General features: G+C 38.7%; 1 protein-coding gene and 1 long non-coding RNA gene across 2 annotated transcripts in view; both read left to right on the forward strand.

The window, feature by feature from the left end:
- Positions 1-15,554, forward strand: part of ZNF407 (zinc finger protein 407) — a 331,124-nt gene that overhangs the window by 101,916 nt on the left and 213,654 nt on the right. The gene's annotated exons all lie outside the window — the stretch shown is intronic.
- LOC310849040 lies at positions 6,804-14,411 on the forward strand. The gene is made up of 3 exons (XR_014566755.1): positions 6,804-9,449; positions 9,518-9,982; positions 10,238-14,411. It is a non-coding gene; the product is annotated as an uncharacterized lncRNA (long non-coding RNA).

Here is a 15,554-nt window from a genome sequence, read left to right on the forward strand (position 1 = left end):
TAATAGCCTTTTCTCTTGTGTGGAAGGTCAGATACACCATCGTGATTCCAGTGTATACTTCTTTACTCTTGCTTTTTAGTACACACTGCTTTTAAAACAATTATAAAGATATATTTGTGTGTGTGTAGTTTCTGTTTTTTGCTCTCATCATTCCCTCCGTTTCCAATGTTCTGGTGCGAGTGCTTTTGCAGAAGTACAAAAAAAAAAAAATGCTAGAGGGGTGGTGGAACCCTAAAAGCAGCTCAGTGGGGACTGTGTGTGTTTAGTAGCTATTGAAAGATAGCTGACAGTTTGCGTGTGTTGTGAGGGATAGTGTGGAAGAAGGCGTGACTGTCTGAAACAGTGAACAGGAACACTCTACACCACAATGTTTTGTTGCAAATCCCTTTTTTTGGCTTATAATCTGTTTAAAAAATGAAGTGCATAATTATTAATTGCATTGAATATTTACCAAATTCAATTTATTCTAATTTTAAGCCTTCTACAATTTAGATTAGTATAGATACTGAAATGGTTCAATGTTTATCCAACAATTTTACAATACCGTAAATTTGGAATTCATTTTTATACTTTATAAAGTTTGAGAATTAGAAAATGAGTGTTCAAAATGTTTACTTTTGGCCTCACTCTATCTAAGGAGATAGGATAAAAAAATAATTCAGAATAATTTAATGCAGTTTAAATTAATGCAGCAGAGAAAGCTTTATATACTACTTCTAGCTTATTAAGAACTGAAATGTCACAATAATGGTAAATTATAATGTAATATATGCTCATACCTCCATTTCTGAATTAGTCACTCCTAAAAATTTAAAATATGTCCCAATATTAAATCACTTTGACAGCATATGACCAGAAATCTAATTTATTTCCATTTGGGACATTCTTCTATTTAATTATGTCATACACCAGTCTTTACAGAATATTACAAATTTACCAGCCTTTACATTACAGTATAATGTAAATTTGGCTTTGTTTATTATTCTTTTCTTTTTGAAAACAAAATAGTTATAAGAATGCATTGAGAGTAGGATTGCTAAATAATGTCTGTTTAGCCTCAGCATCTCAAAATACATGTCAGATACTAGGTTAAGTAAAAATGGAGAAATTTGTATTACATACCTTTTTAAAATTAGCTCAGGCTTCATTTGTTTTTTGATGGCGGGGAGGCGCACGAAACCTTAGAATCTATTGAAATCAGAATACATTTGGTCCTTAAATCTCTCTGATTTTCAGTGGGGTTTGCTCAAGTCTAATTTCTCTAGGCCTTACATACATAACTATATTTTTTGTTGATGTGCAAATGTATACAAATGTATTTTTTTTTTACAAATGCAAATATTCATGTTCATATGTAATGCCTGAGATGTCACAGGTCTGCGAGTCTTGTAAAATGACCTCGAGAGTATGCGAGTCCTCCTTGTGTCTTCTGGAAGGACCTTGTTGTACCTAAGCTAGCAAACAAAATAGAAAAGAAAGCCATTGTATTTATTCAACTTCTCTCTATTTTATAAAGATCCTTTTGCTCCGGACCACACTATGCACGATTGAGCAGTCATGTTTGCTCACATACCTATCCCATGAATAGGTAACGCCAGCAGTGATGTGTCTATTTCCCTCTCGTCCAAGAAAAGCGGGGCAAGAAGAGGAGGCATTGAACTTATTCTGTTCACCCAATTTGCCCAATCTGTTCTGCCCTGCTCACCTCTGGGTACTGGAGGGGAAGAGTGGGGCAATAGTCTGCAGACACAACTCAAAGAGGAAAAGGGAAGGGGTGCTGTGTTTGCTTTGGGGGTAAAAACCTATCCTTTAAATGTAAAAAACATAAAAACATGGGGCATTTGGCATGTCTAGTGTTAAATAAAAAGCTGGTGCATTGTCCTATGCACCTAGTCCAAGACACTGTAATTGCTTGAAAAACTGAAAACTTGGCATTTTAATAGCACCTTAAAATCCAGGACATGAAGCAGTCACCTGAAAGTAAGCCAAACCACACATGTGCTTGAATGAAGAGATTTGAGACCACACACTCTGAGAATCCTCAGACTGGAAAGCAGGGGAAGATTTTCAGCAGCAGTGAGGAATGATTGTTTTCTATGTATATGTAAATAATCTTCACACATGCACTTAAAAAATACAACAGCAAACACTTATGTATTTGACTTATAGTTTGTATCCTGTTTGTTTTACCTTTGGAAGATTTTTAATGAAATGTTAGCTTCACATTTTCCTGAGCGATATGCTGTTAAGCCTTGTGCTCCTTCTTTCCTTCCTTCTCTCTCTCTCTCTCTCTCTCTCTCTCCCCCTCTCTTTCTCTCTCTCAGTGTGTAAAGTCATGTCAGACTTTTTCAGAGATTTTTGATGCGTGGATGTCTTCTGTCGTGTGCAATCATGTTTGTACTCTTGAGCCAGGCCTATCGAAACTGAACTCTGCTGCTTTGCTGCAGGTCAGCTTTCATGGACAATTAGTGTTGTAACAGCACTCTGGTCACAAGTTGTCGCCAATGTTTATCATAAAGGCATCATCCTGTGGTATATCAGCAATGATCAGTTAGTCTTCTGCTTTCTGAAGCATTTCATGTTAGCCTTTTCTTTGATGTGAGTCAGATGACTGCTCCGCAAGGCCTTGCCCACTGCTTCTTTTGACGTAATCTGCCAGGAGCCTTAGGCCTTTCAAAGAGGTTGGTTATTTCCCCCCCCTCTTTGCTCATCTTGTTCCCTGTTGTCCCCTCTCAGTAACTGTCAGAGGTCCCCATCAGCGCAAAGCTTGACAAGAGCGAAAAGAGCTATCCTCCTGCTGTTTGGCTCTGTGTCAGTATCGACAAGTTGTACGTGTTTGACGCTGCGTGAGGTGACTGGTTCCAGCACTATGCAGAAGTAAACCAATAAATCTTCAATGTCACTCTGCTTATTGCTGCTTGATTGCTCTTTCCACCCTGAATATCACCATGGAAACAATGTTTTTTTAAAAGTTTTTTTTTTAACCTTTCAAGTGTCCTATCGTCTGATAAATATATTTTTAATAGGCGGAAGGGCGGGATGCAAATGTAAGAATTGGACGGATACCTGACTTGGTAGGCAAGTCTTTACAGCTGTGGGTGCTGTAGCCTAGGATAAACAGCTGAGAAAGTATATATTGCTGTAGCCTACTTTTGCAAGGTTTTTTGTAGTTCTTTCAGGAAAATATTGTGAGCATACTGGGTGGAATTGAACATAGCGCTAAGTGGGGTATCCATGCGGTAAAGGAAATGTGCTTGCACATTGGGACTCCCCACCTCTCCTTCCCCTGGTGTACCCTCTAAATCTGAACTGAGGGTTCCCCAACCCTCCAGAGCAGATTTGGGGAGAATGTGTGTGTGTGTGGGGGGGGGAGTCCTGTTACATGAGTGGACCTCTATCAGTGCACCCAGCAATTTAGTTTAATCCCAACCATGCTCTTTTAAAGTGAAACTAAACCTGTTGTTATCATTGCTCTTGAACTTCTGTGTTTCAATGGCCGAACGCAGTTGGCTATGGGGAAACCAGGTAGAGAATTTCACATGCCTTATTGCCAGTATCTTCTACTCCTGTCACAAACATGCAAATTGCATCAACAGCATAGTAGAAGTTTCCCCTCAGACTTATTCTAATCGCTATGCTATGCTGTTATTTTAAGAGCAGAGCTTTGAATCAAATCACAAGAGCAATGAGAATACATCTCTTGCTTTCACAATATGTACACACAGGTATTATCTATAAGTAAGGAAATCCCAGACCTGCTCTCCATCTACACTGCAAAGTACTGTGCCTGAGCCCTGCACAGAGTTGTTCAAGGTGCCGTTGAATCCTGATATATTTGGCTGGCCGGCCTCAGTAGAACATATGCTTGTCCTACTTCACCTTACTTTGTTCTGCTTGCGCAAACATGAACTTTTGCCTTGGGTCTGAACATTCAAGTTGCTGTGGCCAGAACAATCTGGAGTATTTCCGCAATCTTAGATTGAAAATGGCTATTAGTTGGATGGTTTGCAATCACTTATGCACAGATTACAAGGTGATTATTGCTTTGCCAAGTATTACTGTGTTGCACTGAACTTTTTGTTTCCTTTCCTTGAAAAATTCTTTAGATATGCATTCTGAATCCTATGGCTTGGGGTAGCTGTGAACCACATAGAACTCCATGGCTCACTTTCTGTGTTGGCCCATTCTGACTGGGCTGTCCTTACCACAAGAGTGTAAAAGAATCCTGCTGGATTGGAACACAGGATCATATAACTCTGCTTTTTGTTTTAAGTGGTGGTCAGCCCAATATTTCTGGGCACAAAGACAATAGTCCTCCATGTTTTTCCCCTCTTCTGCAGAATGCCACTTCTGAACTAGGAATCCCCATTTAGCTATAATGGGTAGGAAATGTGGACACATTCTTCAAGAATTTGCCCATTCCTATTTGAATGGCATGGAAGGAGCTGTCCTATTTTATAACCTTCATAGGAAAGAGAGGAAAGATGAATCAGATGTGCTTCGTTTATCCTACAGAGGATCCTATGAGTTTGGTCACAAAAGGACAATTTCCCTCAAGTGCCGCATCTGATGATGAGTTCTTCTGCTTACCCTGTCAGGAATGACTTTCAGCGAGTTTTCCTGACATGGTAAGCACAATATCTCAACAATTCTAATCAAAGGAGATCAAAAAATGATCAGTGAGTAGCAGGGTCAAATTAAGTGACAATGGACAGACAAATAAGGCATGGTTCAGGAAAAGCTTGGGCAAAGAAAAAGTCCAAGTATACCACATAAATCACATAAGTTACAACACTGCACTATACCAGCAATTGTTTCACTACTGCCTTTCTATATATAGGAGGTTTCCCCAGTCAACATACTAGCCTTTTTCTGACTAATGCAGATTTACAGGTTTTTTCCCCTTGATATGCTCACAGATTACATGTAAGTAATATTTGTGAGACCTATTATACAGTTGCCTTATAAATAATTGATTGTGAAATTAAAACCAGCAAGTGGCCCCTCATTTCAGCTTGGCAACCATAGGATCGTAAAATAGATATGTGCTAAGAAGATAATTCATTTCAGTTGTGTGGAATGGTAAGCCATGATAAATGGCGTTTCTGTACAGAATTCCCCATCTCTGTGATAGTATTAGTTTTTACTTTAATTACTAGCTCCAGTAATGTTTCCTATCCATAACTGTCCACAAAATAGACTGTTGCTGAGCAAAGGCTATGGCCTGCTTACTCAGCTGTTGAAAGGAGGACCCACGTTCTACCATGTCTTCCGCACTTGCTCTGAACCACTGCACAGCAGAGTGTCCCTCATTTAAATATTTAAATATTAATGTTGAAATTTGCAGGCACAAAGCTTTAATGCCACTTCAAGGAGATGTAACTTTTATCCGGGAGATTGTATCACAAAACGGAAGCCTTTTCCTGTTGAACCTTGAAGAACGACTGTGTGCAGGAGGCCACTATGCCCCCCATCTAAAAAAGTTTGGCTTGCACCTTGTTTTCCTTTTGCAGAACCACTACCAACAGCACCAAAAAATGATACTCTGTCAGGGGTGGCTCTCTGCGAAATGGCTTAGTTGACATTAGCCGCAAATGAGCTGAGAGACACTAACTACTAATTGATTACTGTAATTATGCAGTCTTTGGCTAGTTTGTATTGGCAAACTATATATACTCCTTGCATAAATGTGAACTTGCAGAATGCACAGTAAAGGTCACTCTCATTTGCATGATAGGCTTCATTAGAATATGCTAAGGACAAGACCTAGTGTTTTATGACTTCAGGTGATGAATAGCTACCATATTATTCTGTTAGCTGAAAGCATATTTCAGTCACCTTAATTTGTGTGTGGGTATTTTTTTCCAATGCTATGAAAAATCTGTTGGGAGTTGGCAAGAGACAATGGTTTGATTTTATTGGGATGTGCATGTTAAGCTTGTTGGGGTAAAATAGTAAAATTGCTTCTCAGTGCTTTTCTTCGTTTGTGTGTGTATATGTGTGTGTGTGTTGACATTCTTCCTGGGCTGTGTTTATTATCCAACAAGCACTATAGGCACAGAATTATTTTATTTTAGTCCACCATCTCCATCTTAAGACACTGAATATATGTAGGTTAAAGTAGCTGTTGTTGTTGTTGTTGTTGTTCAATATTTTAATGTCCCAACTTAAGTAGGTAGGTAGGCTACAGCTTATTAACACTTAAAGTCATTGAACAACACAGTCTTATACTCACAATTTAGTTCCGTTGTATAAATCAGTAGGTCGACACAAAGGTTTAGGATCATGGTGATAAACATCAAAATAATGCATTTTGTAAGTGATAATGACTGTCCCTTATCTTTATTTGTAAGTATTCCAGCTTGATTAGCAGAATTTTGATTCCCAGTGGTCCAGTGATGTAAGTTAAGCAGAGGGAAATTGACCAAAGGTTATCCAGTAAGCTTCATAGCTGAATGGATATTTGAACCTGGATTCTCTCAAACAAACTCAGCATTTAAAGCAACAATGTTGTTGCAAGACTAGAGGAAAATATTGGAACTGCCGAACTTGTTACAGTTTTTGTTTTTGTTTTAACTGAATGAGACAAATCAGTTGAGATATGTGCAAGACTACACATTCAGCTGTACCACTCATTATTAAATATGCATACTTACAAATAAGTCCTATCTGTTAAAATGATTTGTGGTGGTTGTTGAAATTGGTAGAATAAGTTAGTTTTGCAGAGCAGAAACTTTCCTTAATTCAGTCTCCAGTCAAACAATGATTGTTACTATTGACTGTCTTCATCCTGCATGTTTCATTAGGAACTTTGGCACAGGAACGGGAAGAAGAGAAGCACTGGCTCCCAGAGCCATATTTATAGTGCGAACCAGCTCCTAATTAGCAATGACTGCAACTTATTGGGACAGAGAGTTAACATCTTTTGATAGGTTGCTTTTTAGAGCTTCCATAACCGCTCCAGCTACTAAAATGTGTAGAGGAGAAAATGAAGAAGCGGACACTTTTGTTATAAATTGCAGTTTTGTAATAAAATTGTACAATGAGCTTGCACAAGCTTTTTAAAATATCATTGCTGCCATGGAACAGGTCTGTAATTTATTTATTCAGGAACGTTGGAGGCATTTTTGATTTATTTGTTTTTAGAGAAGTTTTGTTAAGCAAGATAATGAGCAGAGGTGGTGTTAATCATTTGCTAGGCAACTCTGAAAAAAAATGAAAATTTTGCATATCTTTAGCACTGCTGGGGAAAATAAATCCACTCATAATGCTGATGGTCTATTGGTATAATTTTTTAAAAATATTATCTCTTACTCTGGAGAAATTCAATACATTCATATGTTATGCTAAAAGCTAAACTAATCAATATATAATTACACATCCATATGTACATATGTATTGGGTAATCATAAGTATTTGTTATCTGTAAAGATGAAATATGAATTTGTTGGTGGTCACTGCCATAGGTGATTATATATTTGTTTATGGATAACCCTTCAGGTGAGTATTCTTCATTATGTGCGTTTTATTGCTAATCTGGTCTTTCTAAGGGACAGAAAATGCTTGCTGTGCCTGAAGAAGGGCACGTGCTGGTGGTGTCAAAAGATACACCCCCCCATGTCAATAGAGGTAAAGGCTATAGAAGTTTTAGCTGCTCATTCTTTATTTAGCTTGGTGTCTTTGCGTAAATAGGCCAGAAGTGTATTTTGCAAGGTTTGGGTTGTTAAGTATTTATTTACTTGCACAATTTTAATCCTGCTTTTTGTCCAAGGAACTCAAGCTGGTATACATAGTTTTCTCCATCTTTTTCCTCACAAGAGTCCCATGAGCCAGGTTAAGCTGAGAGATGATGACTGGTGGCCAAGGTCACCCAGTGAGCTTTATGGCTAAACAGGAATTTGAAACTGCATCGCCCAAGTCCTAGTCTGACACTCTAAGCTATCGCCATTTCTGTAGTTCTATAGATTAATTCAAACACAATAGGGTTGGTGGTTTTTTTTGTTTGATTTGTTTTTTCATCTTGGGAGAATGGCTTGGGAAGAATACATAGGGAAATTATTTGAGAGATAGAAAGGAGCAGTTAGAAGTGCAGCCTCCTCATACTGGTTCTGTCTTTCCATTCTGATGCCATTTTTGTGGTCTGGACAAGACTATGCATATTCCATTAGGGCAGAGACTCCAGAGGTGCTTGGATCTCTACACCACCTGGGCAGCAGGTTTAGTCTCTAAGGCACCTGGACATTACAACTACATGATGGGGACTGAGTGATAAGCCAAGTGGAAGTATGGAGACAAAATAAATAGAAACGCTCTTCTGCTGTAACAAACCATAAGTACAAGGTTCAATTGAACCTTGAGTACCATTATGCAAAATGAATGGTGGGTGCCCTGATCTGATGGTCATACAAACCCACCTTCAAAGAAGTGACAAGATGGGAACAGTGTCTGAGACAGCACAAGAAACTGTTTCTTCATTTTTTAAAAGCTTGTGCCATGTATTCTATCTACTTCTGCTGCACTGACAAGAATACATAAAAGAATACAGTACACAAAGTGAATGAATTCTTGTGCCTCCTTCTGCCTTCTGATTGCCTCACTTTGATTACCTTTGATTACCTTCTCATCAGGGCTTTGACCTTGTGCCATCAAGTCAATGGGTGTTTTACTAGTGACTTCTGTAAATCTGAGCTGAGTCTCTGAATTGGTAGATACTTCACTTTCGTCGTCATCAGTCTTAGCTTATGCCAAATGTGTAAGGCAGTTTGACAGCTATCACTGTAAATGCCCGTGGACACCACTGATGAGCCAAATGCTGGATTAGAAAAATGAGTTGTGATTAAATCTTGCTGTGTCAGTCATGCACGGTCCAGTAACTGATGCTGCTCTTTTAATGTCGGTGCTGAGTAGTTTCGTGGTGATGGCAGGCAATGACAGAAACGAAAAAGTATGCCAAACTTCTTCTTTTTGAGAAAATATTGAAGGGTGTTGGTTTTTTTAAGTGTGAATGGTGTTTTTCATAACTGAGGCTACAATTCCATTCATATTTTATTTTGAAATGAATCCTTTTGAAATCAATGCAACTTATTGCCAAATAAAGATGATTAAAATTGATTGCATATCTTGTTATAATGATTTGCAGTCTAAAGGAATGCTTTTCATTGTGTCCCTGATCAGGGTTGTGGATATACAAGAGTTAGGTAAAGGAGCAGTTTTTTTTGTTTTTGTTTTTTTAATGCTGTACTGGTTCACCCTAACCCAGTTTTTTGTAAAAAAAAAATCTGGGAAGGTGTGGGTGTTCATGTTTCCGGTGTTCTTTAGCTTCCTTTCCAGGCTATAGTCCCAGGGCATGTGTAGGCAAACTATGGCCCGGGACCAGATCCGACCCAATCACCTTCTCAGTCTGGCCCACAGACAGTCCAGCAATCAGCGTGTTTTTACATGAATAGAGTGTGTCCTTTTATTTAAAATGCATCTCTAGGTTATTTGTTGGGCCTGCCTGGTGTTTTTACATGAGTAGAATGTGTGCTTTTATTTAAAATGCATCTCTGGGTTATTTGTGGGGCATAGGAATTCGTTCTTTTTCTCTCTCTTCAAAATATAGTCCGGTCCCCCCACAAGGTCTGAGGGGCAGTGGATCGGCCCCCGGCTGAAAAAGTTTGCTGACCCCTGTTCCCGGGGCAACCAGCAGTTTTACCTAAGTGCTGTTTCTGGTGTGGGTATAAGTAATGAACGCACTGCAGCTTCTGCTTTCTTTAACTTTACCAGGACAATTCTTACAAAACAAAATCTTGCCTTCAGTTGTCTGCATTCTGAAGCAAACTAATTTTTATGGAATCTTATAAGATGTTTTGAAACAGATCTTCCTCCTCACTCTATTCAATAAAGTGGTTTTGTGCTCTATGTCCATTTCTGCTTTAAATTTGGTGTGGGTGGTGGGATCTGTTGTGCTTCCCCCCCCCCCCAGCTTGTGAAAGAGAGTACAGTGGTACCTCGAGTTAAGTACTTAATTCGTTCCGGAGGTCCGTACTTAACCTGAAACTGTTCTTAACCTGAAGCACCACTTTAGCTAATGGGGCCTCCTGCTGCCGCCGTGCTGCCGGAGGACGATTTCTGAAGCAAAGTTCTTAACCTGAAACACTATTTCTGGGTTAGCGGAGTCTGTAACCTGAAGCATATGTAACCTGAAGCGTGTGTAACCTGAAGCGTATGTAACCCGAGGTACCACTGTACTGTATAGAGAACGTAACTTAGTGCTCTCAACTCATTTGTTTTACAGGATGATTTGTGTCCTTCTGACCGTAATGGAGAGAACTGGCTTATTGTTAGTGGAAAGTTGTTAAAGAATGGGTTTGCGGGTGGAGTGCGGGGGAGGAATGGGTGTGTGAGACAGTGAGAATGTTTAATTTTGTGAACTTTCTGCTATTACGAGTGTGAAAATATGTCAGGGTAATACATATCTGGAGGACAGAAGATGGAAATAAACAGAATTCCAGGCAAGTGCCCAACTGAATGGCAAGAAACAGTATGCAGACACTATGCCACTCACAGATTTAGCACTGTGGGTTTCTTGCTCATTAAATCCAAGAGAGAATATTTCTTGTAGTGAAGTAGAAAGGAAGGCTGGGTTGGGTACATTTTCTCACCCCAGCGCAGATAGGCAGGCCATGACATTCTTGTGAAGAATTTGCAGTCATGAGGGAACGTAGCTTTTCAGAACTTTTAATAAGGGGAACAAATTAACCCTTTTGTGGTTGCTACCAGATACACGGTGGAAACATCCTTTTCTGTATTGCCTAGGTAAATTCCTCATCCTCTCAGTGGTGTTCTTAGAAGCACATGGCTGGTTCAATGGAAAGCACCCAAAAGAAGGAAAACTGCATGTGTTATCTTTAGTAAGAAGTATCCATTATTTACTTAGAAGTTAATTTTTGAAAAGCAGCTTTACTTTAAAATAGGAAATCTCTGAGCATAGGGAATTTCCAGCTACCTAAGTCAATGAGCTCTAGACTTTGTTTCCTCAGCAACTGAGCTATGTCCTGAGGGTAAAAGTGGAAACAGTTTTTGAAAACAAATCTGTCCTTTCTCTGAGTGTCTAAATGAGTATTTTTTGTTTTTATCTTGGGTGGAGGAAAACATAGTGGTAACTTCAGTTTCTTTTTTCTGTGTGGGTTTATTTATTTGGAAGCACACTTTTCATTCTCTAAAATCTTAATGATTTAGTTTTGTCTCTTTATCTTTGAATTTATAAGTTTGAAGACCTCCACATGCCAGGTCCTTTGAGAGCAGGAGACGGACCTTTTATCAGGCCCTTGGATGTTCAAATTTTGGAAGGTTTGTGAATAAACTAACTGAAATAGGAGAAAAGAAGCCATGGGGTTGACAAAAAAGATATTTATAGATTCAACACATTTCGGATCCCGCTGCTTTTTCAGGGAAATTCAGAGAAATGAAGATTCAAGTTTTAGATGTGCTTCCTCTTCCTTTCTTATGCTATCGATTTAGTTACATATAGAGTTTGAAGTTCGGCAAACATATATAAGGGATCTTGCAAAGCATTTTAGCTGTGTTACAACTTACTGAAGATGGTTATGCTCATCTCATATTTTCCTGAGCCTTAAGTTTACGTGCAAATTAATAAAAGCTGGAAATTCTAACAAGCCTATTTAAACACGTTCTTTGAAATATAATATGCATTTTTAGCATGGGTGGTGGTAAATTCCTAATGAGTTGTCAGTATTTTTAAGATCTGTGAAGTTTTCTAATTGGTATTCATGCAGGTAGCTGCAGTGGCAATAACTCCCACATTCTGAAATGTTGTGAAAGAAAGTTTACACTTCTCCTGACTTGACCAGGAATATTTTTTCTCTTTCAGTGAATACTGTGACATTCTCAATGTGGTGCGCAGTATACTGAAACCATTTGTGTTTACTCACATATTATATGATGTGTGCATTATACATCTACATGGGATGAGTACTTAGAAAATTGGGGAAATAGTCCTTACATTGAGTTTATTGATTCTTTTAGCCTAGTCTGTGAAGTAAATATTTTTGGATATACTTGGAGGAAACTAAGCTAAATTTTGCAATAGAATTGAAACTTTAGAAGCTAGAATATGCCTATAAGAATAACTGTCATCACAATTGGCATTAAAAAGTCCAGCCCTAGAGGAATGTGCAATGATAAATTTATTATTATAGGAATTTTTGGCACAATTGTAATATGATACATTGAAAGGGGCATAGAACAATCAGCAGCAGCTTAATTAAACCCATATCACAGATGTGCACTTTCTTATCGTCACTACACCAGTGTGGTGTAGTGGTTAAGAGTGGTGGACTCGTAATCTGGTGAACCAGGTTCGCATCTCCACTCCTCCACATGCAGCTGCTGGGAAAGGAGAACGTTAGCTGCTTTGAGACTCCTTTGGGTAGTGATAAAGTGGGATATAAAATCCAAATTCCTCCTCCTCCTCTTCTCTGGCTCTCAGATTACAACACAGGATTTCAAGATTTAGTTTACACTAGTGAAGTAGTTTGACCAATTAAGGCAGATAATATTGTGTCATCTAAAGTAGATTGATTATAACATTTGACACATATGCTTTATAACTTTCTTGGGTTTTTAGACCTAGGTGGATCAGTTGCAGAGATGTATCTTGTTCCCACCTTGCCTTTGTGCAGCCTCTGATACCTGCTTAGCACCTAAGAAGCCTCATTTGAAAGTCTGCCACCTTCTCCCATAATTTCGTAGTAAGACTGTTACCAGATGCAGATTTCATGACTTCAACACCAGCCAACCATTTCTTCCTTTCTTTCCTCTGCCTCTCCCTCTCCCCCTACCTTTCTTTGTTCACTATCTACCCTAATGAAGAGCTCTAGAGATAGTGAAACCTTATTTTGTGATATTTTGGTTGGATTAATAATAGTATTGCCCTAATATGGATCTAGGAACCTTCAGTATAGCTATTTGCACAACTTCCATTGTGCACAGCCTTTAGTACAGCTACTGATACATTTCGTTTGTAATGGCAGAGACTACAGTACAGAGGCATCGCCTGGAGATCACCACAAAGGAAATGGAGTGCAAACTTTGTCTGTCTGGCAGCCCTCAAACCCAGAGCATGAATTCTCATCTCAACTGGGGTGGCCTGCCTCAGTGAACTTCAGAAGTTGTACTTGCGTGAAAGAGTTCTCCTTCAGCAAAGTCACGACTGCCATCCCCCCGGATTCTCTAGAGGGAGTGATAATAGGTCTCAGACTCTTGCTACTGGTTCCTAGACATAGTACGATGTTGTGGAGCAGCTCTCTCACACAAATAGAGCAGATCAATTACAGCCATTGGGGAGTTTGGTGGTAGTGGGGGAACCAAACATAAAAGAAGACAGCTGTGCAAGTAGATTTTGTTCCTAAACCTTTTCCGGGAAAGCCCTTATCAAGAGAGAGAGAGAGAAATGGGTGTTTCTTTATAAACAAGTTTTCTGTTGTAGTATACCCAATCAGTTTTTATTAATAAGTATTCAATTTGTATTTTTGTTTTCTTCTTCCCTCCTCTCCCCCTCTACTCATCACCTGCTGGCTCACTCCTATATCCAGCAATCTGGGCTTCCCATTGGGCATAGGTGCGTTGCTTGACAATTTTCTTTCTTGCTTTCTTCCTTTTATTATTTTTATCTACTTACATTTAGTCATGCTTTGGAGATGGTGCAAGTTGAGGCCAGATGCAGGCCTGGTGTCTGTTATCATATATATATAGTCATTTTCTCTGCAGTGGAATGAAAGAGTAATGTAACATAATTCACTCATCAAGCACTTCATGTTGTGGGTCTTTTTAAAGCCCGTATTAAGCAGTATTTTTTCAGGTACAAAGAGGTACATTTTAACCCAGAATGTTGTTGATTCCCCAACAGGACTGTAAGAGCATCAACATCTCCACAGGCACAATCCCCTTCCTGTAACTATTATCTGCCTTTTGGTTTTCCTGGCAGACATTTTCAGGGGCAGCTATTATACTGGGGCTGTCACAGCTTTAAGAACCACCACCACTTGTAGATTAAACATCTGGGCTGCAGTGAGGACATGGGAGTTCGAGATGAAACATGGAATTAATTCATAGATGCCAAACTTAGTCATATTTTGGTGGTGGACACTAATTGCCAAAGTTCAGGAACAAATTTGCTAAGCTTCTTCAGTTATTTTTGACCAGCTGGAGTTCAGAATACTTATTTTTGTAAGCACTCGGCGTCCTTTTAAAACTGAGTTTCTTAGCATCAACATTTTGAGAGCTGTACTTGCAATACTTTTCAAAATGAAACACATTGTCCTTACCAGGAGGGAGTCAGAATGGAGGAGAGAAGTGGTTGTTACAGTAATAGATGTTATATTAGGTATGCAAAAAAGAAAAAGAAAAAAGACAGTTGAATTTTAAAGCAGAATTTCCAAATGAAGTTTAATGACTTATAACATTGCATGAATTTGTCAAGACTGATCAGCTGGATTGCTGCACAATGAATACTGAAAATGTTCTGGTTTTTAGGCTTATAATCGCCTACAGGCATTCAAAAAATCAAAATGTTGTTTGATGGTTTCAGAATGTTAATGAAATTATTATTAATAGCTCATATATTAATCTTAATGGTAATATGTAAATACAGGCAAATGCAAAGCTGTGTTGACACCTAAAAGATTATTTTACTCACTGAAAAGAAACCTTGGATTAAACTCCAGAGATCAAGCATCAAACCTCCTTATAAATCCACCGAAAGTAAAAATGTTCATGATACACATTGAAAACATTAGTGATGAGATGTTGTAAACTCCAGATTCAAATTGTTTGCTAGGATAAATTTCAATTAATATTTATGAAAGTTTTTACTCAGTTAGTACTAGCCTGCTGTCAATAATTTTTCACAATGTTTTTTTTTAATTTATTTAATCAGTGTAACATATTTATTATCTGATAAATATACTTCTGGCAGATCATTTTTGCCAACTGGATCACAATGGGCACCCATAACTATTACTAGCTGATTTTCCCCACAGGAATAAATCAGTGCATTTAAAAATGTAAAATACAGGTAGCAAATCTTAATGTAATTTTTGAACCCTGTCCTTACATGTACATGTTTAAATTGGCAGGATAATTTCTAAGGGAAAGGGGAATCTCTTTGTTTTCAGAGTGTACAGAATGTGTTGTTCCTTTTAGGAGTTTATCTGTCATTTTAAAGCTTTATTTTGCAAAAAAGGACTATACTGTCCAGGTGGGGGGGGGGGGAGGAAGGAGAGGGAGAGGAGCTTGCTTTAGATATGAGAATTTCATGGCTTTTTACCTATTTGAGGGCCCTGTAGAGTCAAAAGCATTGTACACTTGCTTCCCAAGTCAAATGACAGACCGTAGCCGCCTCAGTGTCACTGTGTTATCATCTTGTGTTAGCTCGAAGCACTCCCTGAAGCCGATCTAGGTTGCCTAGTCCTAGATGAGGTCTTCATGGGTGCTGACCATAAAAAGTTCATCAAAGTAATGAGGCGAGGCGAGAGCTTGGCGCTCATGGGCAG

Source organism: Podarcis gaigeae (assembly GCF_964106915.1).
Source record: "Podarcis gaigeae genome assembly, chromosome: 7".
NCBI classification, from domain to species: domain Eukaryota; kingdom Metazoa; phylum Chordata; class Lepidosauria; order Squamata; family Lacertidae; genus Podarcis; species Podarcis gaigeae.